The 22,478-nt window shown below is 49.4% G+C and overlaps 1 protein-coding gene across 1 annotated transcript in view; it reads right to left on the reverse strand.

The window, feature by feature from the left end:
• The window catches only part of REC114 (REC114 meiotic recombination protein), a 693,231-nt gene that overhangs the window by 835 nt on the left and 669,918 nt on the right, over positions 1 to 22,478 (reverse strand). The window lies entirely within an intron of this gene.

Genomic DNA, 22,478 nt, shown 5'->3' on the forward strand with positions numbered 1-22,478 from the left:
TAAGGGATGTATGCATCTATGAAGAGAAAGGGATGTGATAATCTGAGCATTAAGCCACACCCAATAAATTGTAGAAAAGGGCAGCTTTAAGAACCTGCATGGGATGAGCAAGAAGGCTGCTTACAGTATTCATTCTCAAAGACTGCTGTACCTTCTGCATGTGTACATTGGAGACATGAAGGGACAGTTAAGTGGAAATATTAGTATCATGACCCTTGGCTGTATATCTCATCCAAAATTATAAATATCACAGCAGAAATAGCAGGCACATAAAGGGTTCGTACATAAGTGTAACTCATTCAAAATAAAAAATAATATATATATATATATATACACACACACACACACACACTCACTCACTGAATAGATAATCTGTAGAATTTATACACCATGCAAAATGTACATAAACCAATAAAAGTATGTTGTAGTAGTAGTCCTATATCATTACTTGGTATTAAAACCACTTGGGAACAGGAGACTTTGGTCCTGCTCGGATGTGTCAGGGGTCCTCTAGATTTACATCTAGCTGCTTTGATTTCTGCATCTGCCACCAGCAGAGAGGGGCTGCAAGGGATCGGGTTCATCATCTACCAGTTTCCAGCATTGTTCAGATAAACATGTTTTGTCTTTGTTCATGTGAGTGAGATTCCGATCCCTTTTTATTTAATAAAAACCTTTTACAGTATTTTATTACTTAGATTCAGACAAGCACATCCCCAAATTCATCCAGTCTTTGAATCTCTCTCACCCACAGATTTTTGTGAAAGTGGGAAATATTTATTAATTTCTATTTGGTGCATATACCATATTTCTGCAGCGGGGTACACTGGGGTTCCACAGGGATAACGGGGTGTAGAGTTGGATCTTGATCTGAGGCACCAACAGGCTATAAGCTTTGACTGTTCCCAGGATGCACAGCGCCGCCTCCACTCTAACCCCGCCTCCGTGCACAGGAGCTCAGTTTGTAAGTTGGTGCCTGCAGTGCAGGCCTGAAAAAGCTTTTATGAAGATAGAGGACTTCAAGGGCTGCAGTATAGGCACTTAGAAGTGCTATATGTAATTATGACATATCATGCTGCGGCTCTCTCACCTCCTCTGGCGGCGCTGTCAGTGATCGCAAAAACGCGCTATAGCGCGTATTTTACCCACTTTTGATGTCTGGGGACTCGCTTATCTAAAATGGGAGGGTCCCCGGGGACGCGCTCCTTAGCAGCAAATACTCCGGGACTCACATTTTAGCAGAATAGCTGGACGCGCTTATCTGTGATTGCGCCAGCCAGTCAGCGGCATGCAGGAGGTGACTGGCTGTTTCCTCAACCAATCACCACCTGTAGTCTTCAGCCAATCATCCCTGCAGCGTCTCCCGCCAGTCCGCCCGCTTTGAATCCTCTCCCTGCTGTCCTGGGCTCCGCCGCCAGCACATGAATCTGTGCTACAGTGCTGAGCCCCGCTCATCTCCACCTCCTCCCTGCTGCACGCTCCGCTGCCGCCTCCAGCACCAAGAGACTGGCCCCGCCCATCTCCACCTCCTCCCCGCTGCACGCGCCGCCGCCTCCAGCACCAAGAGACTGGCCCCGCCCATCTCCACCTCCTCCCCGCTGCCGCCTCCAGCACCAAGAGACTGGCCACGCTCACCAGACACAGCGCCCTCCGCCGCAACGTTGAGTACAGCTCCGCATCTGCCCCTGTGCCCAGGCTGCAGCTGGCTGTCAGTGTGGTGGTGGATGGTCTTGCTGAAGGTTTCCCGTGGGGGGGGGGACTTAGTTACTGCAATGTGCCTCAGTGCTCTACCTGGTGCAATGTGCCTCTGTGTTCTACCTGGTGCAATGTGCCTCAGTGTTCTACCTGGTGCAATGTGCCTCGCTGCTCTACCTGGTGCAATGTGTATAACGTGCTCTACCTGGCGCAGTGTGTATAACGTGCTCTACCTGGCGGAGTGTGTATAACGTGCTCTACCTGGCGCAGTGTGTATAACGTGCTCTACCTGGCTCAATGTGTATAATAACGTGCTCTAACTGGTGCAATGTGTATAACGTGTTCTACCTGGTGCCATTTGTATAAGTCCTCTACCTGGTGCAATGTGTATAACGTGCTCTGCCTGGCACAATGTGTATAACGTGCTGTACCAGGAGCAAAGTGTATAACGTGCTGTACCAGGAGCAAAGTGTATAACGTGCTGTACCAGGAGCAAAGTGTATAACGTGCTGTACCTGGAGGAAAGTGTATAACGTGCTGTACCTGGAGGAAAGTGTATAACGTGCTGTACCTGGTGCAAAGTGTATAACGTGCTGTACCTGGTGCAAAGTGTATAACGTGCTGTACCTGGTGCAAAGTGTATAACGTGCTGTACCTGGTGCAAAGTGTATAACGTGCTGTACCTGGTGCAAAGTGTATAACGTGCTGTACCTGGTGCAAAGTGTATAACGTGCTGTACCTGGTGCAAAGTGTATAACGTGCTGTACCAGGAGCAAAGTGTATAACGTGCTCTATCTGGCGCAATATGTATAAAGTGCTCTACCTGGTGCAGTGTGTATAGGAGGTTCTACCTGGTGCAATGTGTATAAGCGGCACTACTGTGTGGTGTAATGTGAATTGGCACTATTATGTGGCCACGCCCCTTCCCCATGAAGACACGCTCCTAAAAATTTTCAGTGCCTTCGGCACGCATTGCCTATACTTTACGATCTAGGAGGTGGAACACCAATTCACTTTCTGCCTAAGGGCACCAAAATGTCTAGTTATACCTCTGGTGCAGGGTGTCCTGCATGCTACACAGCCCAGCAGCATAGTCACCCCATCCCCCCACCTTGCCACACTTTTGTAGTGTCCAAACAAGATTAAAAATAACCTTCATTCCGATGGGACCCAGAAAAAGGCCGGTAGGACCCCAATTTTTAAAAGTTAGGGGTCCCTGGGACCCACTTTATTTATTTATTTATTTTGGGGGGGGGGGGGGGGGGGGCTCAGCGCGATCACTGGCTGTATACTCCCGCGCCCTGGTTGCCGGGTACTTTCAGCGGAGGGCTCCGGTTCTTCACCTAGGGCACACACACCTGCCGCAGCTCTCCGGGATCGCATGGCTGCATCAAGGGAGGAGGTAAGAGGGTCCCCCAGGCGGGACCCACTGGAAATCGTGATCCGGCGCTATCTTTAAAGACAGCGCGTGCTGGTGGGGACACTGTGGCCGTTCAGGGACCCCACTAGACCACCAGGGCAAGGGCACAGGTCGGATTACCTCATAATCCGTTTTACTAATGCCCGCAGTACCCGGTGGTGAAGTCCAGCAATGGGATAAGGCTCTGACCTGTAGCCCCTCCCCAAGCCCCAGGCTCCATTTACTGCTAATGTTCCTGCTCTGGAGCTGCTTCTCTCTGCCTCCCTCACTCCCGGTCAGTGTTTGGGCGCCATTACACACATGCTGAGCTGACTTTGGGACTGCTGGGCAATATCTCCTCTGTAAAGCCACCTGCATCATCAGCGCTGTGCATTTACAGGACTCTTAAGTATTCTACATGTCTTTAGACAGTGTTCGTTAAGAACAAGTGCATACATTCAGGGTTATTTATTACAAGTACCCTGTAATATACATCCAGTCTTTACTGTGCATTGTATCTATATTTTCTCTTACGTCCAAGAGGATGCTGTGGTCCACATTAGTACCATGGGGTATAGACTGGTCCACCAGGAGCCATTGGCACTTTAAGAGTTTGAGAGTGTGGGCTGGCTCCTCCCTCTATGCCCCTCCTACCAGACTCAGTTTAGAAAATGTGCCCGGAGGAGCCGGTCACAGCTAGGGGAACTCTACCGAGCTTTTCTAGTTAAAGTTAGTGTAGAGTTTATTTTTTTACAGGAGGCTGTTGGCAACAGCCTTCCTGCAACGTGGGACTAAGGGGGGGAGCAGTGTTCGCCCTGCGGGGTCTGAGCGACTGACTCCGCTGACTGGACACTGAGCTCCAGAGGGGTCGGATCGTTCTCTGCCTCAGGGGACCGCTTGCCCCAGCAGCATGCCGCCAACCCCTTACAGAGCTGAAGAGTGGTGAGTGAGACACCGACCCCCCCTAGCAAGCGGGGGGGCGGTGTGAAGATGGCAGCACAGCGGAGGGTGTGCAGTATTAACTGCGTTCCTATGAAGGTCCAGAGGCACATGGTGTGGTGCTGTGAGGGGCGCCCTTGGCCAGCGCTTACCCCCACACTGGTCAAGTCTGTCGGGGTCTGCAGATCTCAGCCAGCACATTTCTCCACAGGCCAGTATAATCTGTGAAGAGCGGGAAGACAGCGCCATTAAGGGGGCGGAGCTTTTCAGAGCGGACCCAGCAGCGTTCCAGCGCCATTTTCCTGCCTGCACGGCGCTGGATGGAAGACCAGGTCTCTCCACAGCAACTCCAGCTATCAGTACACGGTACCAGCGGGTTTTAGAAGGGAGGGGGAGGCTGTAAAATGATTGTGTCTCCTATTAAGGGACACAGTCTGCGCTGGTAAGGGGTCTCCCTTTACTAAAAGTGGTGTGGGTTGGCTCCGATCTCTGTCTCTCTTGCCATTCTTTGGGGGGGAAACCCTGTCTGCCCCCACGTGTGTGTGTGTGTGTGTGTGTGTGTGTGTGGAGTGTTTGGTGGTCTCCTTTAGCTATGTCCAGGGACACTGTGTCATATGCTGCAGAGGATTTATCCTCCCAGGATAATCCTATTCCATGTAATCAGGATAGCACTGGTTTAGCACAGATACCAGCAAGGGAACCAGAGTGGTTTTCCTCTATCAAATCTTGGATTTCTCAGATTTCTGACAGGGTTGCAAGAAGTGAATCCGCAACCCAGGTATTACAGAGCTCTATGGCAGTATGGCCTGTTTCTGGTACCTCAGGACGCCCCGCTATAAACCCCCACTAACGTGCGCTTGTGCAGGTAACACAAGACAACACGGGTACCGCTTCTGACACTACAGATGGTGATGGGGATGTGTTGCGGGGTCCGCATCTCTTGCAAAGGGGTGCAATTGTTGATAGAGTATCAGGAAAGTGTTAAATGTTAATGATACAACACCTGAGCAGGTTGAGGCTTTTTTTTTTCACTGAAAAAAAGCCTCGCTAACCTTCCCTGCATCAAAGGAATTGAATGCTATATTTGAAATAGCACATGTAAACCCTGAGAAAAAATTCCAGGTCCCTAAAAGGGTCCAGGTGGCATTTCCTTTCCCTGAGGAGGATAGGAAAAAATGGGAAAACCCGCCGATTGTTGACGCCTCTGTGTCCAGACTCTCACAGGTGGTTTTACCTGTTCCAGGATCTACCGCCTTAAAGGAGCCGGCTAATAGGAAAATTGATAACACGCTTAAATCAATGTATACTGCTTCAGGGGCCATATTACGTCCCACCATTGCTGCAGCATGGATTGCAAAGGCAATAGTAAAGTGGTCGGCTACCTTACTTGAGGATTTGGATAATATGGATAGGGAAGACGTTGCTTTGTATTTACGCAACATACATGATTCTGCAGGTTTTATGGTAGAATCCATGAAAGACCTGGGTTCCATGGATGCAGGAATTTCTTCCATGTTTCAGCTTGTCGGGGACTGTGGCTGCACCAGTGGTCGGCCGACGCGGAATCCAGAAGGAGTGTGGAGTCCCTACCCTACACAGGTCATGCTCTCTTTGGGGAAGCTCTAGATGCGTGGATATCCACCGCTACAGCGGGTAAGTCTACATGTCTTCCCTCAGCAGCACCTGCTCCGAAGAAATCTTTCTCTTCATCTGCACCGCAGTCCTTTCGGCCTAACAAGCCCAGAAAGGCCAGAACATCCAATACCTTCTTTAGGGGAGGTCGGGTTAAGTCCAAGAAACCTGCCGCTGCAGGTTCCCAGAAACAAAAGCCTACTTCGGGTACGCCAAAGTCCTCCGCATGACGGTGGACTGCACGCCCCGGTGGTGGGGCCAGTGGGAGTGAGACTCGGACACTTCAGTCATGTCTGGGTATTGTCCGGCCTGGATCCCTGGGTGATAGATATTGTGTCTCAGGGATACAGGGTGGAATATCAAAGTCTCCCTCATCGCTTTTTCAAGTCAGGCTTACCAACTCTGTTGGAGGACAGCACGGTACTACAAGACGCTGTCCAAAAGCTGGTGGAGGCACAGGTCATTGTGCCAGTGCCACCTCACATGCAGAACAAAGGTTACTATTCTAACCTTTTCGTGGTACCGAAACCGTATGGTTCGGTCAGGCCCATTCTGAACCTAAAACCATTGAACCCCTTTCTAAGGGAGTTCAAGTTCAAGATGGAGTGTCTCAGGGCCGTGATATCAGGCCTGGAAGAGGGGGAATTCCTGGTATCTCTGGATATCAAGGATGCGTACCTCCATATTCCGATCTGGCTGCCGCATCAGGCTTATCTCCGATTCGTATTGCTTGGCTGTCATTTCCAGTTCCAGGCCCTGCCATTCGGCCTCTCCACAGCACCGAGGGTGTTTACCAAGGTGATGGCGGAAAAGATAATTCTCCTCCGCAAGCAAGGGGTGAACATCATTCAATATCTGGACGATCTGCTGATAAAGGCATCGTCCAAGGAGAAGCTACTGCAGTCCATTGTTCTCACAACACGACTACTCCAGAGTCACGGTTGGATTCTGAACCTTCCAAAGTCACATTTGGAACCAACCCAGAGGTTGTCCTTTCTGGGAATGATCCTGGATACGGAAAAGCAGCGGGTGTTTCTTCCGCGGGAAAAGGCGTTGGTGATACAAGCTATGGTCCGGGATGTCCTGAAGCCACCCCAGGTGTAGGTTCATCAATGCATTCGCCTATTGGGAAAGATGGTGGCCTCTTACGAGGCTCTCCAGTACGGGAGGTTCCACGCTCGCACCTTCCAACTGGATTTCCTGGACAAGTGGTCGGGATCTCTCCTCCACATGCACCAGAGAATTCGTCTGTCGCCAAGGGCCGCAGGTTCGGGATTCAGGACGGTATCCGGACTCCAGGTCGACAACAAAAAGGTCGACGCCAATTGGTCGACACCTTAGGTCGACATGGACAAAAGGTCGACAGGAACAAGGTCGACATGGAAAAAGGTCGAAATGAGTTTTTCACGATTTTTTTCTTTTTTGGAACCTTTTCATACTTAACGATCCACGTGTACTACGATTGGAAAGGTAATCTGTGCCGAGCGAAGCGAAGGCACCATGCCCGAAGCATGGCGAGCGAAGCGGTGCACTAATTGGGGTTCCCGGTCACTCTACGAAGAAAACGACACCAAAAAAACATAAAAAACTTATGTCGACCTTGTTCCTGTCGACCTTTTGTCCATGTCGACCTTTTGTCCATGTCTACCTAAGGTGTGTCGACCTTTTTGTTGTCGACCCTGAGTCCCAGACCCTTCAGGACTGGGTCCTTCTAACCACGGATGCGAGTCTCTGGGGCTGGGGAGCAGTCACTCAAGGAGTAACCTTCCAAGGACGGTGGTCAAGCCTGGAAGCCGGCCTGCCCATCAACATCCTGGAACTAAGTCGTCTACAACGGTCTTCAGGCGACCCCTCTTCTAAGAAATCGGGCCATTCAAGTGCAGTCGGACAACGTAACGACAGTGGCTTACATAAACCGACAAGGCGGAACGAAGAGCAGAGCAGCAATGTCAGAGGTGACAAGAATACTCCTCTGGACAGAAAAACACGTGTTGGCGCTGTCGGCTATTTTCATTCCGGGAATAGACACGATCTCCATCCAGTGGAGTGAGGTCTCCATCCGGAGGTGTTCACGGAAATAACAGACCTTTGCCCCAAATAGACATGATGGCCTCTCGTCTCAACAAGAAGCTTCGGCGGTATTATTCCAGGTTGAGGGACCCACAGGCAGTGGCAGTGGATGCCCTGGTGTCTCTGTGGGTGTTCCAGTCAGTGTACGTGTTTCCACCACTCCCACTCCCACTCATCCCAAGAATCCTAAAGCTCATAAGGAGAACAAGGGTTCAAGCGATCCTCATTGCCCCAGACTGGCCAAGAAGGGTTTGGTACGTGGACCTTCTGAATCTACTGCAAGAATAGCTGAGGCCTCTTCCTCTTCGGGAGGACCTGCTGCAGCAGGGGCCGTTCGCCTATCAAGACTTACCGCGGCTACGTTTGACGGAATGGAAGTTGAGCGCCTGATACTTGCTCGGAAGGGTATTCCGAAGAAGGTTATTCTTACCCTTATACAGGCTAGGAAAGGGGTAACGTCAAAACATTACCATCATATTTGGAAGAAATATGTCTCTTGGTGTGAATCCAAGAAGTTTCCTACGGTGGAGTTTCAACTGGGATGTTTCCTCCTCTTCCTGCAAGCAGGAGTGGATGTGGGCCTGAGGTTGGGTTCTGTAAAGGTCCAAATTTCGGCCCTATCAATTTTCTTTCAGAAACAATTGGCTGCCCTCCCTGAGGTTCAGACCTTTTTGAAGGGAGTTCTGCATATCCAACCACCCTTTGTACCGCCTACGGCGCCCTGGGACCTTATCGTGATGTTGCAGTTCCTCCAGTCGGATTGGTTTGAGCCTCTACCAGAGGTAAAGGTCAAGTTTCTTACATGGAAGGCGGTCACGTTGTTGGTCTTAGCTTTTGCTAGACGTGTGTCTTAGCTGGGAGCTTTATCCTGTAAAACCCCTTACTTGATCTTCCACGAAGATAGAGCTGAGCTCTGGACACGTCAGCAGTTTCTTCCGAAGGTTGTGTCGGCATTTCATATCAACCAACCTATTGTGGTGCCAGTGGCTACTGACTCCTCAATTACATCAAAGTCCTTGGCTGTCGTAAGGGCTCTGAAGATATATGTGAAGAGAACTTCTCGTCACAAAGTCGGACTCTGTTTGTCCTATATGATCCCAAGGAAATTGGGTGTCCTGCTTCTAAGCAGATGATCTCTCAATGGATCAGGTTCACTATCCAGCATGCTTATTCTACGGCAGGTCTACCGTGTCCAAAATCTGTTAAAGCCCACTCTACGCGTAAGGTGGGGTCTTCCTGGGCGGCTGCCCGAGGTGTCTCGGCATTGCAACTTTGCCGAGCTGCAACTTGGTCTGGGTCGAACACGTTTGCAAAGTTTTACAAGTTCGATACTTTGACTGAACTTCAGATCATCGGAGGCCAATCAGTTCTGCAGGACCCTCCGCGCTATCCCTCCCGTTCTGGGAGCTTTGGTACATCTCCATGGTACTAATGTGGACCCCGGCATCCTCTAGGACGTAAGAGAAAATAGGATTTTGGTTACCTACCGGTAAATCCTTTTCTCGTAGTCCGTAGAGGATGCTGGGCGCCCGCCCAGCACTTCGTTTTCCTGCAAATGTTATTTGGTTCAGTACCACTTCGTTTAGTTGAGTACTGCATTGTCACTTGGTAAGTAATGTTACAGCTGTTGCTGAGAGTTCAAGCTTAGTTGGCTTGACGTGCCTTGTATGTGTGAGCTGGTATGAATCTCACCACTATGTGTATAATCCTTCTCTCGAAGTATGTCGTCTCCACGGGCACAGTTACAGTTTTTAGACTGTCTGGTAGGAGGGGCATAGAGGGAGGAGCCAGCCCACACTCTCAAACTCTTAAAGTGCCAATGGCTCCCAAGGGACCCGTCTATACCCCATGGGTACTAATGTGGACCCCAGCATCTTCTACGGACTACGAGAAAAGGATTTACCAGTAGGTACCAAAATCCTATTTATACATAGCTTTACTTTGTAGTGCAGTTACTTAGTATTGCTAGTCCAGTGCAGTTTTATTTCTGATACTTTCTACATTGTACATGTGACTGTGTGTGTGCCAATAGCTGCTGTGTGATTTCCATTCCGTGTATCTCACATGTACTGTTATCCCTATATCCTGTACCCTGAGGGGGGCTAAGTGCTTCAGGGTTTTCGTATAATATAGTGTTTCACAGGATATACTCCTTTGGTATTTTTCTGTGTATTACAGTCACCATATACCTCTAAAATCCTCCGTGTGTGCTCTGCTTGCAGTCGCACTATACAGGGGGATTTTTCTAAGGTACTTTGCTTATACTGTACTATTTCACCCTACGGTTACGCTTTCATATCATGTCAACTACACAGGGTGATAATTCTATGGCTAATCCTGCACCCTGCCGTGCTAATGCCATAGATGTCTCTGAGGAAAATATTGCAGCTGAGGGTTCAGGTACAGGGGGTTTTATACCCCTTAGTAAGTCCACAGTAACGGGGGCAAATCATGACCCGCCGTGGGCTACATTTTCTAATTTACTGACTACGCTTGTAACTAGACTTGCGCCCCCTATGGGACCTCCTTTGCCATTACAGCCACATATTGTCCCTGCTGTTAATCCGCCATGGGCAGATACTCTGTCCTCTCAGTTACAGCAATTAAATCAGTCTTTGGCCAAGCAAAATCCTAACCCTTGCCCGCCTAAGACCAAGGGGTCGTCAAAACGGGCCATAACTTCCTCACAATCCACTCATGTTTCAGATATTTAATCTTATGAAGATGGTGCATATACTGACCCCTTAGAAACTGATGCAGATGCTTCTGATGGTGAGTCTACGACACAGGTGGATGTTCCTTGACCTTTTGAATGCTATCCGGCGGATTCTTCAAATTGATGATGACGAAGAACCCCCAGCTACCTCAAAGAAACCAGATAAGTTTAAGCGTCCGAGGGTTACTAAATTAGTTTTACCTCATTCTGACCACTTAGTTGACATACGTCAGGAATCCTGGGAATATCCCTGAAAGAAATTCTCCCTGTCTAAGAAGATGCAAGCTCGTTATCCTCTCGCTGCAGAGTTGAGTAAAAAATTGGGAAAAACTGCCAACGGTGGACTCACAAGTCGCACGTCTGGTGGTGTAATCTGCTCTGCCTGTTCCTTCCGTCACCTCTTTGAAGGAACCGACGGATAAATGAGTGGAGGGTTGCTTGAAAACTATTTACACTGTTGCTGGAGCTGTGCATAGACCTACTATTACAGCCTCTTGGGCTGCTAAAGCCATAGAGGCCTGGGTTCAGGAAGTTGAAGCGTAACTACAGTCTAATTTTCTTGATGATGCTAGACATTGTCTTTCATACACTATTACAGCCTCTCATATTATACAGGAGTCGGAATCTGATGCAGGCCAAAGCGTCTACTACGTCTATTCTGGCTTGCCGGTTCCTCTGGTTGCTGTCCTGGTCTGTAGATCTGGACTCTAAAAAGACCTTGGAGATGATCCCTTTTAAGGGAAACATTCTTTTTGGGGAAGACCTCAATAAGATTGTTGCTGACTTAACATCTGCTAAGACTGCATGTCTACCTAGTACTACTCCTTCAGCTCCAAAGGCTAAGAGTACTTCCTTTCGTTCCTTTCGACCTCCAGGTAAAGCAAAAGGTCAGGCATACCCGAAACAGGCTCACGCTTCCAAATCCACTAAGCCCAAACCTAAACGTGCCTGAGCTGCCTGTCAGCCTGCTTTCAAAACCGATAAGCCTGCTGCATGACGATCCCAGGGTGAGAGGCCGACTTATACGGATTGCTCAGGTATGGTTACAGACCACTTCAGATGCTTGGGTAAGGGAAGTCGTCGCTCACGGATACGCCATCTCTTTCAAGAAACGTCCCCCTCACCAGTTTTGTTCAACAAACGTCCCTTCGGACCCAGTAAAAGCAAAAGTTCTCCATCTGGTTGTACGATCCCTCCTGGACACGGGAGTGATAGAGCCAGTGCCTCTAACTCAGAGGCAGGAGGTACTATTCAACGCTGTTCCTAGGTCCGAAGCCGAATGGATCTTCCTGACCCATTCTCAACCTCAAGTCTTTGAACAAATTTGTAAGGGTTTCAAAATTTTGTATAGAAACTCTACGCTCTATTGTTCTGGCTTTGGAGCCCAAGGACTATATGGTATCCCTGGACATTCAGGATGCTTACCTGCACATACCTATTGCAGCGTCCCATCAGCAATACCTGCGGTTTGCTATTGGCAACCTACATTTTCAATTCCAGGCCTTACCTTTTGGTCTGACCACGGCTCCACGGATCTTCACCAAGGTCATGACTGCTCTACTCCGCCATCAGGGTATCCGGATCCTGCCATATCTGGACGACTTGTTGATCCTGGCGAACTCTCCGGAGGTTCTCCTTCGTCATCTGGAGCCGACTGTCCAATTCCTGCAAGCCCACCGGTGGCTCATCAACTGGAAGAAGTCTTCCCTGGTCCCTGCTTAGAGCATGGTGCACCGGGGAGCGCTATTGGACACCCACAACCAGCGGTTGTTTTTGTCTCAGGAGAAGGTCCTGAAACTTCAAGATAAGATGCTTCCTCTCTAGGCCCACGTGTGTTGATGCATTCGGCGATGCAAGTATGGGGCCTCATGGTGTCTGTTTTCGACATGGTAGAGTACGCTCAATTTCATTCACGCCCCCTGCAGAGGTTGATACTCTCTCCAAGTGGGACGGCCTACCTCACCGGATCAGAACTCAAATGATCTCTTTGATGCCGGAGGTTCGCTGGTCACTGGCTCGGTGGCTACAGGACCAGCAACTGAGCAGGGGTCGTCCCTTCTGGATCACCAATTCCTTTTAACAACGGATGCCAGTCTGCGGGGTTGGGGTGCGGTATTGGAGCAACACTCTCTTCAGGGTCGGTGGACCAGGGAGGAATCTCTCCTCCCGATAAACATTCTGGTATTGCGGGCGGTGTTCGATGCGTTGACACTAGCCCTGCTTCTGGTACAGAAAAGGCCTGTTCAAGTACAATCAGACAATGCCACCACAGTGGCGTACGTAAATCATCAGGGTGGCACTTGAAGCCGCATGGCAATAATGGAAGTGTCAAAGATTCTTCATTGGGCGGAATGCCATCTGCCAGCCATATCAGCAGTGTTCATTCCAAGAGTCCTCAACTGGGAAGCAGACTTCCTCTGTTGTCAGGACATTCACACCGGAGAGTGGAGTCTTCTTACTGAAGTCTATCAACTCCTAGTGGACAAGTGGGGCCTACCAGATGTAGACCTGATGGCGTCTCAGCACAATCACAAGGTTCCGGTCTTCGGAGCAAGGACAAGGGATCCTCAAGCAGCGTTCATGGATGCACTGGCAATTCCATGGAACTTTCGGCTGCCATACGTATTTCCCTCCGGTGTCACTTCTGCCCAGGGTGATAAGGAAGTTAAAGCAAGAAGGAAGAATACTACTTCTAATCGCTCCAGCGTGGCCCAGACGGCATTGGTTCTCAGACCTGCAGGGTCGCTCAATAGAGCGTCCTCTCTTGCTTCTGCAGCGCCCAGACCACCTCGTTCAGTGCCCTTGTGTCTACCAGGATTTGGCCCGGCTGCCTTTGACGGCGTGGCTCTTGAAGCTTCCGTCCTGAGGGCCAAAGGGTTTTTCTGAGGCGGTCATTCAAACTATGTTGAAGGCCCGTAAACCGGCGTCTGCTCGGATTTACCATAGGGTCTGGAATTCTTACTTTGCCTGGGGTGTGACTAATAATTATGACATATACAAGTTCACTACTGCCAAACTTTTGGCTTTCCTGCAACAGGGCCTGGACTCTGGCCTCCCTCAACGTGCATATTTCTGCCTTGTTGATATGGTTTCAGAGAAAATTGCGACTCTGCCTGATGTTCATACATTTACTCAGGGTGTGTTATGGATTCAAACTCCCTATATCCCGCCTGTGGCTCCTTGGGATTTGTCGGTTGTTCTGGATGCCTTACAAGAGTCTCTGTTTGAGCGTCTTGAGTCTGTGGACCTATAATGGCTTACTCTGAATGTCTTGTTTCTGCAGGCTATTGCCTTTGCTAGATGGGTTTCAGACTTGGGTGCTTTGTCCTGTCGGTCACCTTTTCTGATTTGTCACCATGACCGGGCAGTTCTTAGAACTCACCCTGGTTATCTATCTAAGGTGGTGTCATCGTTCCACCTTAACCAAGAGAGTGTGGTTCCAGCCTTTACCTCTCCAGGTTTGTCCTCCAAAGAGCGGTCTTTGAATTGGTACAGGCTCTCTGTATTTATGTGAAGAGAACTGCTTCCCTTAGAAGATCTGATTCTCTTTTTGTCCTTTCTGGTTTTCATAAATGTGGCGGACCTGCTAATAAGCAGACACTGGCCAGATGGATTAGAATGGTGATAGCACATGCTTATATACAGGCTGGCCTTCCAGCTCCTGCTACCATCAAAGCCCATTCTACTCTGTCTGTTGGACCTTCTTGGGCGGCCCGCTGTGGTGCAACTCTTGAACAATTGTGCAAGGTGGCTACGTGGTCCTCTGTGAACACGTTCATAAGACTTCTGCCTCCCAGGATGCCTCCTTTTGGATGCCAGGATCTTGTGCCCGCTACAGTGTGTCCCCTCCCATGAGGAACTGCTTTAGGACATCCCCGATGTTATACCTGTGGAACCCCAGTGTACCATACTGCAGAAATGGAGATTTATGGTAAGAACTTACCTTTGTTAAATCTTTCTGTGAGTAACACTGGGTTCCACAGGGCGCCTACCCTGAGGCACTTAGCTTCTTTGGGTTTGTATGACATTAGCCACTGATACCTTCTCCTGTCGTAGGAATGTGGTGTTTGTGGCTACTAACGGTTGTTGTTTCTTTTACCTGCTACTGCATTGGACTGGTTAACAAAACTGAGCTCCTGTGTACGGAGGCGGGCTTATAGAGAAGGCGGCACTATGTATCCTGGGAACAGTCAAAGCTTTTAGCCTGTTGGTGCCTCGGATCAAGATCCAACTCTACACCCCAATGTTATCCCTGTGGAACCCACTGTACCTCGCAGAAAGAGATTTAACAAAGGTAAGTTCTTACCATAAATCTCCTTCTATATTTACTGTAACAGGGTTGTAGAAATAAGGACTCGCATCAGGTGGGTTCAGACACTACCCTTTAACATGCATAGGTATAAGTTTACTCAAGCATATTAAACAGGTGCAAGGTAAATGTCACAGCACTAAAGTGCTTAGTCTACTGGAAAGGCCCGCATCCACAATCTGCTATGCTTCTCTGGCACAGACAATATCATCGAAGAAGACTCTGGCCTACTAACTGGCTGCTTATCAGCATCAGTGCATAGAACACTCGGTGTATGATAGCTTTAAGCCTTCCTATCTCTGAGTTCCTGCTCGATCTGTGCAGCTTGAAAAACCTGGCATTCCAAACCTCCACAGTTTGTGCAGGCTGCACTGGTTTTTCTTTAGCTTCCCTTGGAGCGTATTCTACAGGAATGCGGGAAATTCAGGTGAGAGACATCCCCTCTCACCACACATCTCCCCACCCCCTTCCTCCACCCCCCCCACCCACCTCCCAATCTCCAAGCTTGGGGAAGAGCACATCTTCCTTTGTCTCGACAGACGCCATTCCGCTTTTCTAAATTCCCTGAGAGAGACGTGTGTATAGCTTGTTTGGTGACCGGACTGCTTCCTGACTACTTTTCCTGGAGTATCTGCATACCTGATAAATGCGGTGCGATGTTGCATAGAAGTATACATCCCTAATTTTTTCCCACTGTTTTGTGGGCAATGTATCCCTTAAAGGGACAGTGAAAGATCGGTGTGGCCTACTCAGGAGCACAGGGATCGAACTCTCCTCTTGCCAGGGATTGAGCAAGTTAACATGAGATATTTGCTCTGAAGGTCTCCATCCTGGCTGTTTGACTCGATAATTTTTCTATCAGTTCCACCACTTCATGCCAATAGGCAAACCGGCACATCAAACAAGAAGGTGAAAGGTAAATGTCCTAGCACTAAAGTGCTCAGTGATCACTCTGCACTGAACATTGCTTATATGAGAGTTTTAAACCTTCCTGTTTCTCAGTGATGATTTCCAGTTGTATCTGTGCAGCCCGGAAAACAGAATTCCAAACCTCCACTATTAGGTTTTACTTTGGCCTCCCTTGGAGAGGGAGCTGATCCAACAGGAATGTGGGCAATTCAGGGAAGAGACAATTCCTCTCACCACAATAGAATATATATATATATATATATATATATAATGATTTTAATAAAATAGTGGTTTTTTTGTTATTCATACCACTGCATTATTATCAGTTATTTATATAGTGCACACATATTCCACAGTGCTTTACAGAGAATATTTGGCCATTCACATCAGTCCCTGCCCCAGTGGAGCTTACAATCTATATTCCCTACCACATGTATATACACACACACATTCACCCTAGGGTTAATTTCGTTGAGAGCCAATTAACCTACTAGTATATTTTTGGATTGTGGGAGGAAACCCATGCAAGTTAGGGGAGAATATACAAACTCCACACAAGGCCATGGTGGGAATCGAACCCATGACCTCAGTGCTGTGAGGCAGTAATGCTAACCATTACACCATCCATACTGATCATCGTCATAACCACCGCCATGTATGCTTTTAAGCCAGCATATATGATGTTTTGGTCTATTTTTAAGACCACGGAGACGCATGGCATCTACACGGGACGGAATGCGTCCCCGTACACTGTTCACAGTACCCATACTGGCACAACAGCCTTAAAATGGTTCTCTCCATTTTAAGCACCAGATTCCTCAGCCAGTATAAAAAAAAAGTGGGAAGACCATGCGCCATTTAAGGGGTGGGGCTTCACTGAGAGGATCCAGCAGCTCACCAGTGCCATTTTCCCTCTGCAGTGGACACAGACGCTGACAGGACAGAGACGCGCAGCTCCTCCAGTGTGACTCCAGATTACCTCAGCGGTACTAGGTAATAGGTTCATAGCAGGGGGGAGTGATTATTGGTGTACCGAGTCCCTTATCAGGGTACTTAGTCTGCTAAGATTTGCATTAGCGATAAGGGCGCAGTGCGGGCTGGCTCCAAACAACTCTGTCTCCCTTAAGGGTTCTTTGTGGGTTAATTGTGCTTAACTTTTCCTGTGTGTGTATGTGTGTGCTGTCGCATTACATTATGTTAGAGAATGTGTGTCTTGTACCGCAGAGTAATCCTCTTCACCAGGGTGCTCACTACTGGTTACTCAGGGTTCACAGGCTAGCGGGGCTGAACCGGAATGGGTTAATTCTCTTAAGGGAATGATCTCAACTCTTTCTACAAAATTGTCCTGCAATGAGATAGAGACGCAATACTTAACAGACTGTGGATGAGTTTATGAACAGAGACTCAGACCCCAAGACAGCGTCTCAGTCCCCTCCCATTTGCCCGCAAAAGTGATCTCTAGCCCATATCCTGCAGTCTGACGCTGACAGGTCAGGCATGTATGAGGGAGGGGGGGGGGGGAGCAACTCTGTCACAGGTAATAGAGGCGCCTATATCAGAGATGTTCTGCATATTCCTGATAAGGTGTCAGGAGTGTGAGGACTTCTTTTTTACATTAAAATAAGGTTCTTCAGTCACTTTTCCTGCGTCAAAGGAATTGAATACCCTGTTCGAAAAACCATTGGTTAATCCTGATAAGAAGTTTCCGATCTCTAAAAGGTTGCTCTCATCTTTTCCTTTTCCTATGGAGGATAGGAAAAAATATGGGAAAATCCACAGAGAGTGGACGCATCAGTCTCCAGGCTGTCATGTAAAATTGTATTTCCTGTTCCTGGTGCAGCCTCCCTGAAAGACACGGCCGATCGTAAAATTGAGACTACACTCAAATCATTGTACACAGCTGCTGGGGTGGCCCAAAGACCCACTATTGCATGTGCGTGGATCACTAAAGCCATTGCAAAAAGGTCAGGTAACCTAATTGAGGGGTTAGATTCCTTATCTAGGGGGGATGTTGTCTTACTCCTGCAGCATATGCAGGACTCTGCGAACTTTAAGGTGGAAGCCATAAAGGAATTAGGCGTGCTTAACGCACGCACCACCGCTATGGCAGTGTCGGCACGCAGGGGCTTGTGGCTAAGCCAGTGGACTGCTGACGCGGATTCCAGGAAAGGCGTGGAAGGCCTACCATTCACAGGAGAGGCCTTGTTCAGAGATGAATTAGACAAATGGCTCTCCACAGCTACTGCAGGTAAGTCTACGTATCTTCCTTCCACAGCCCCCCCAACCAAGAAGACTTATTCAGCTTCTAAGTAACAGTCCTTTCGGATGGCTAAGTTCAAGGGCAAACCCAGAGGTACTTCTACGTCCTACAGCGGCGCAAGAGGTAAACCACGCAAATCAGCAACAGCAGGTGCTCAGGAACAGATGTCAGGCTCTGCTTCCTCAAAGACTTCAGCATGACGGTGGACCGCAATGCCTGGAAGGCTGTCAGGTGGGAGCACGCCTGCAATTCTTCAGTCAAATTCGTGCCAGGATCCCTGGGTCATAAATCTTAATTCCCAGGGCTACAGACTGGAGTTCCAATAGCTCCCACCTCACAGATTCTTCAAATCAGGCTTGCCAGTTTCCAAAGAGGCACGTATAACTTTACAACATGCCATCCAAAAACTGGTACAGACTCACGTCATTGTTCCAGTTCCACCTCATCAGCTAAACAAAGGGTACTATTCCAACTTGTTTGTAGTACCGAAACCGGGCGGTTCGGTAAGACCAATTTTGAACATCAAGTTGTTGAACCTGTACTTACGAGTGTTCTAATTCAAGATGGAATCTCTGAAAGCGGTGATCTCAGGTCTGGAGGAGGGGGAATTCCTAGTGTCTCTGGATATCAAGGATGCGTACCTTCATATTCCGATCTGGCCACCTCATCAGGCTTACCTACGATTTGCACTACACGACTGTCAGTACCAGTTCCAGGCCCTGCCACTTGGTCTCTCCATGGCACCGAGGGTGTTCACCAAGGTGATGGCAGAGATGATGTTTCTACTCCGCAAACAGGGAGTGAACATAATTCCGTACCTGGACGATCTCCTGATAAAAGCACCGTCCAGGGAAAGCTTGCTGGACAGCATTGCTCTCTCAACCAAACTTCTCCAGGATCATGGGTGGATTCTGAACCTTCCGAAATTTCACCTAGAGCCAACACGGAGGCTCCCATTCCTGGGAATGATACTAGATACGGAATCGCAGAAGGTGTTCCTTCCGTTGGAGAAGGCATTAGTGATCCAGTCTATGGTTCAGGATGTCCTGAAGCCAACCAGAATATCTGTGCATCTATGCATTCGCCTTCTGGGGAAAATGGTGGCCTCTTACGAAGCTCTTCAATACGGAAGGTTTCACGCAAGACCCTTCCAGCTCGATCTGTTGGACAAATGGTCAGGATTGCATCTTCGCATGCACCAGAGGATCCGTCTGTCAGCAAGAGCCAGGATCTCCCTTCTGTGGTGGCTACAGACTTCTCACCTCGTCGAGGGTCGGAGGTTCGGAATTCAAAATTGGATTCTGTTAACCACAGACGCAAGCCTCAGAGGTTGGGGAGCAGTCACCCAAGGGGAACAGTTCCAAGGAAAATGGTCAAACCAGGAAGCCATTCTTCCAATCAACATTCTGGAACTTAGGGCCATATACAACGCCCTTCTACAGGCATCGCATTTTCTTCAAGATCGGGCCATTCAGGTCCAGTCAGACAATGTGACGGCAGTAACGTACATAAACCGACAGGGTGGAACGAAAAGCAGTGCAGCAATGTCAGAGGTGTCAAGATTTCTCCTCTTGGCAGAGAGAAACGCTGTGGCATTGTCGGCGGTCTTCATTCCAGGAGTAGATAACTGGGAAGCAGACTTCCTCAGCAGACACGACCTGCACCCGGGGGAGTGGTGCCTTCACCCGGAGGTGTTCAGGTGCTTGACAAGTCGATGTGGATATCCACAGATCGACATGATGGCCTCTCGTCTCAACAAGAAGCTCATCGGTATTGTTCCAGGTCGAGAGACCCACAGACGGTGGCGGTAGACGCCCTGACGACTCCATGGGTCTATCCGAGGGTGTACGTGTTTTCTCCACTTCCTCTCATCCCAAGAATTCTAAAGAGAATAAAAAGGGAAAAGGTTCAAGCAATTCTAATTGCTCCGGACTGGCCAAGTAGGGCCTGGTACGCGGACCTTCTGGAGATGCGCCTCGAATATCCGTGGCCTCTTCCTCTTCGCGAGGATCTTCTGCAAACAGGGCCCGTTCATCTATCAAGACTTACCATGGCTACGTTTGACGGCATGGAAGTTTAACAGTAGATTCTAGCCAGGAGAGAGATCCCTAACAAGGTTATCCCAACTATGATCCAAGCCAGGAAAGGGGTAACGTCTAAGTATTACCATCGTATTTGGAAGAAATACGTCTCTTGGTGTGAGAGCAGAAAATTTTCCGCGGTGGAATTCCATCTGGGACATTTCCTGCTTTCTCTACAAGCAGGAGCGGATGTGGGCCTACGTCTGGGCTCCATAAATGTCCAGATTTCGGCCTTATCCATTTTCTTTCAGAAACAATTGGCTTCTCTCCCGGAGGTCCAGACGTTCTTAAATGGTGTTCTGCACATCCAACCTCCCTTTGTGCCTCCCACGGCACCTTGGGATCTCGATGTGGTGCTGCATTACCTCTGACTGTTTTGAGCTGTTACAGGAGGTGGATGTAACATATCTTACATGGAAGACCGTCACACTGTTGGCCTTGGCTTCAGCAAGACGTGTGTCGGAGCTGGGGGCTTTGTCTCACAAAAGTCCCTATTTAATATTCCATGTAAACAGAGCTGAATTCAGAACTCGTCAGCAATTTCTTCCTAAGGTGGTGTCTGCGTTTCACATCAACCAGCCTATTGTGGTTTCGGTTGTCACCGACACCTCTGCTACTTCAAAGTCCTTGGATGTTGTGAGGGCTTTGAAGGTGTATGTGAAAAGAACAGCGCGTCACAGAAAGATGGACTCGCTGTTCATTCTTTATGATCCCAATAACGTTGGGTGTCCTGCTTCAAAGCAGACAATTGCACGCTGGATCAGACTTACTATTCAGCATGCTTATTCCACGGCAAGTTTGCCATGTCCAAAATCTGTGTGTCGGTCTGCGGGTTCTTCCTGGGCGGCTGCCTGGGGTGCACAAGCAGCTACTTGGTCAGGTTTGAACACGTTTCCTAAGTTCTACAAGTTTGATACTTTGACCAAACTGAAGGTCCTCAGAGGCCAATCAGTTCTGCAGGAACCTCAGCACTCTCCCACCCGGTTTGGGAGCATTGGTACATCCCCATGGTACTAAATAGACTGCAGTATTCTCTAGGATAGGGGTGGGCAAAATACTGCCCGCGGGCCGGATGCGGCCCGCAAACCGATCCTGCCCGGCCCACTGCCTCCCACCAGCGAGTAATGACAAGCGGCCCGACCGGCTGAGCTGCTTGTCATTGCTCTGCACTGCAGTACCTCCTAGCTGCCGGCGGCGCCTCTCTCCCCTGCTGCGTTGTAGCAGCCTCCTCCTCCTCCCGTCCACAGGGACAACGGCTGTGTTCAGCCGAAAAGGGGGCGGAGCTATGTGCCGATGGGGGGGGGGGGTGCTACACGGGTCCTCAGGGGGCGGAGCTACACGGGACAAGAGGCAAATTGCTACAGATCCATCCTTCTTGCCACTGCCAGCCAGATCAGTAAGTAAATGGGAAAAGTGAAAAAGTGTGTGTGATAGTGTGTGTATATTTGTGTGTGCGGGCAGTGGCGTCAGACTTTTTTTTAGGTTGCGGGGAGAGAACTTTAGCTTTCGCTGTACCATCCCCTCATGTGTTCTGTCACCATGTCACCCCTGTGTTCTGTCACGTGTCACCCCTCCATGTTCTGTCACCGTGTCATCCCCGTGTTCTGTCAGTGTCACACCCCCCGTGTTCTGTCACTGTGTCACACCCCCCCGTGTTCTGTCACTGCGTCACCCCCGCCGTGTTCGGTCACTGCGTCACCCCCGCCGCGTTCTGTCACTGTCAACCCCGCCGTGTTCTGTCACCGTGTCGCCCAGAGGCATCACCGTACTATTACTCTGTACTATTACTCCCCCCCCCCCCCCCCCCGCGCCGCCTGAAAAGTGGGTGTGCCCTAATTTAGAACGGGCGTGGCCTGGTAGGTCTTTTCTCTTTCGCTCCGGGGGCATGTCCAGCTCCCCCAAAGATGCTGGCTGACCCCGGAGACTGGACTGTGTGTGTGCCGGCTCTTATCTGTGACAGGAGCCGAGTGCTGCAGATTACCTCACTGCAGCACTCTGCTCCTGTCACAGCAGAAGAGCTGGCACTTTGGTGTCACCCCGTCCAAAGGGGACACCCGAGTGCCGGTCGTACCCCCGCACCCGCCTTCTGACACCACTGGTGTCACCCCCCATGTTCTGCCACTGTCACCCCCACCGTGTTCTGTCACTGTGTCACCCCCCCCAGTGTTCTGTCACTGTGTCACCCCCCCCCCCCGTGTTCTGTCACTGTGTCACCTCCACCGTGTTCTATACACAGTGTCACACCCCCCGTGTTCTGTCACTGTCACACCTTTCCCCAGGGGCTATAAGACACTGGATAATTTGCTTGCTGCGTAATAATTATCATAAATAAAATGTTAATGTGTAAAAGGGGGCTCTACCTGCTGTAATGTGTAAAAGTGGGCTCTACCTGCCCGTAATGTGTGTAAAAGGGACTCTACCTGGTGTAATGTGTGTAAGTGGCGCTGTGTGGCGCAATTTGAATAATG

Source organism: Pseudophryne corroboree, chromosome 6, assembly GCF_028390025.1.
Source record: "Pseudophryne corroboree isolate aPseCor3 chromosome 6, aPseCor3.hap2, whole genome shotgun sequence".
NCBI lineage: Eukaryota > Metazoa > Chordata > Amphibia > Anura > Myobatrachidae > Pseudophryne > Pseudophryne corroboree.